The sequence below is a fragment of the Lathyrus oleraceus genome, chromosome 3, assembly GCF_024323335.1.
Source record: "Lathyrus oleraceus cultivar Zhongwan6 chromosome 3, CAAS_Psat_ZW6_1.0, whole genome shotgun sequence".
NCBI classification, from domain to species: domain Eukaryota; kingdom Viridiplantae; phylum Streptophyta; class Magnoliopsida; order Fabales; family Fabaceae; genus Lathyrus; species Lathyrus oleraceus.
This window is the reverse complement of record NC_066581.1, coordinates 271,860,308-271,863,361: the sequence shown is the minus strand read 5'-3', so window position 1 is coordinate 271,863,361 and position 3,054 is coordinate 271,860,308.

Sequence of the window (3,054 nt, the reverse complement as noted above, 5' to 3'; positions counted from 1 at the left end):
GCTTCTTGTCCTGTGGTCTAACTCTGTGTCCTTCATTTATTTTGAAGACAAGCTGACTCACCGGTACTACACTAGAGCAAGAGACCCGTGAGCTGAAAGAGGAAGTGGCCAGACTGAGTGCCTTAATGGAATCATTCTTGGCTTCCCAGAGCCAGCCTTCTCCGACGCCTTCAACTCCTCCCCAGAGGACGGTCATCTCTGAGATTGTCTCCTCAACTGTGCCTGCAGCCAGTGCACATTTTGCTCCAGCGGCCATGCCAGCCGGATTCCCGTGGGGGATGCCTCCCAATTTCATGCCTGAGGGTCCTACTCCAACCTTTTCTTTTATGCCGGCATCTAGCCCGGTCCTTGCTGTTCCTCCTCCTGTCGTGCATACCATACCCAGGGTATACGACACCATCTGTCATTCTGAGCCGCCTGAGGGCCCAGATGTCTATGAGAAGATGGACGCTATGAATGATCAATTTCTTGAGCTTCGCAAGGAATTGAAAACTCTTCGAGGAAAGGATCTTTTTGGCAAAGTCTGCTGCCAAACTATGCTTGGTTCCCAATGTGAAGATTCTTGTGAAATTCAAGGTCCCTGACTTTGAAAAGTACAAGGGAAATACTTGTCCTCTCAGCCACCTGGTCATGTATGCCAGGAAAATGTCAACTCAGACCGACAATGATCAGTTGCTCATCCACTACTTTCAGGACAGCTTGTCCGGTGCCGCCCTGCGTTGGTATATGGGTTTAGACAGCGCGAACATCCGATCCTTCAACGACCTTGGCGAGGCCTTCGTCAAGCAGTACAAGTATAATGTGGATATGGCTCCCGATAGGGATCAATTGAGGGTCATGCTGTGACCTCCCATATGAAATCTAGAAGACCCTCTGTGAGGAGGAAGACCGTGCGTCCCGCCGGTAATCAGCACCAGGTGGCTCATATAGCACCTGTTTTCAGAGACAATCAACAGTATTAGCAACATAACAACAATCAGCAACCATATCCGTAATATCAGCATCAATAGCATCGCCCGCAGGAACAGGCCTATCAGCCTCGAAACAGTAATCAAACCAACACGAGTTACGAGAGGAAAAGGGTCACCTTTGATCCTATTCCAATGACGTATGCAGAATTATATCCCTCTTTGATAGAGAGGAAGTTGATTACTCCGAGAGACGCACCAGCTATACCTACTAACCCCCAGTGGTGGTATAAGCCCGAATTGCATTGTGTTTATCATTCTGGTGCTCCCGGCCACGACGTGGAGAATTGCTACCCTTTGAAAACCAAGGTTAAAGACCTTGTGAGGTGTGGCATTTTGTGTTTTGAGGACGTAGGTCCTCATGTAAAGAAGAACCCATTGCCCGAGCATGGGAAATCTGTCAACATGGTCCAGGGTTGCCCTGGCAAGTACAAGGTCAAATATGCCAGTCATATTCGACAGTCTCTTGTCGAAATGCATCGTTTGCTATATGAGTACAGTCATTATGAGCACGACCATGATAGATGCCGAGTATGCTCTGTTAACCGATTGGGTTGTCGCCAGGTGCGCAAGGATATTCAGGAAATGCTGGATGAAGGAGTTATTGAGATTCTTCAGAATAGGAATGTTGACGAAGATGAACCTGAGGTCAACGTAATTTCCCCAGTATTCCGGATGCCCGAACCTGTTATCATCAAATATGATGGTAGCAAGCAGAAGGCTTCTCCTGTTCTTACCATCAAGCTTGTCGGTCCTGTACCGTATTCTTCCGAGAAAGCCATCCCCTTTCGTTACAACGCTGTTGCTGTAGAAGATGGGAAAGAGATGTCCTTGCCATCTTCCTCTGTTGTTAATATCGCAGATGTTAGTGGTTTGACCCGCAGCGGTCGTGTGTTTTCAGCACCTCCCAAGCCCCAGGCTAATACTGATTTTGTTGAACGCCCGATTGGGAATGCTGTGTGCACTCCGAATCCGGCACCTGTTGCTAAGCCCTCCTCTACATTTATAACTCCTACTTCTGTTGGCCCAAGAGGCAATGTGAAAGAAGACTGCGATGAGATGCTAAGGCTCATCAAGAAAAGTGAGTACAATGTTGTAGACCAACTTCTACAAACACCATCCAAGATATCGGTGTTATCTTTGCTCTTGAATTCAGAACCACATAGAGAGGCACTGCAGAAAGTTTTGGATGTGGCATATGTAGATCATGATGTCACAATAGAACAGTTCGATAGCATTGTTGCAAACATTACTGCTTGTAACAACTTGAGTTTCTGTGACTCTGATCTCCCCGAGGAGGGAAGAGACCACAACTTGGCTTTACACATATCTATGAACTACAGAGACGACGCCATGTCCAATGTGCTGGTGGACACTGGGTCATCACTGAATGTATTGCCAAAAACCACTCTCTCAAAACTATCATATCAAGGGCCTCCCATGAGGCAGAGTGGAATTGTTGTGAAAGCTTTCGATGGGTCGCGTAAAACAGTGATTGGGGAAGTTGATCTCCCAGTCAAAATTGGACTGAGTGATTTCCAGATTACCTTCCAGGTTATGGACATCCACCCGTCGTATAGCTGTATCTTAGGCAGACCATGGATTCACGAGGCAGGCGCCGTGACATCCACCATACACCAGAAACTGAAATTTGTGAAGAATAAGAAGCTGGTGGTAGTAGGGGGAGAAAAAGCTCTCATGGTTAGCCATTTATCTTCCTTCTCGTATATAGATGTTGAGGATGAAGTTGGAACTCCTTTCCAAGCTTTATCTATAGCTGAGCCTATTGAGAAGAGAACTCCTTCATTTGCTTCCTATAAAGACGCAAAGTTAGCCATTGAGTGTGGCGCAACTGCTGGTTTAGGAAAAATGATTGAGCTAGAAGACAACAAGTCTCGGGCTGGCATAGGTTATTCCTCTGGGGTGTTCAACGCACAAGGGTTGTTCAAGAGTGGAGGGTTCATCCACACCGGTCAGGATGAAGAAGTTGCTGCTGTCTTGGAAGAAGATACAGAGGATTCTGGCAGTTTCATCATCCCTGGAGGGGTCTACAACAATTGGGTCGCTGTGGATATTCCTACAGTTA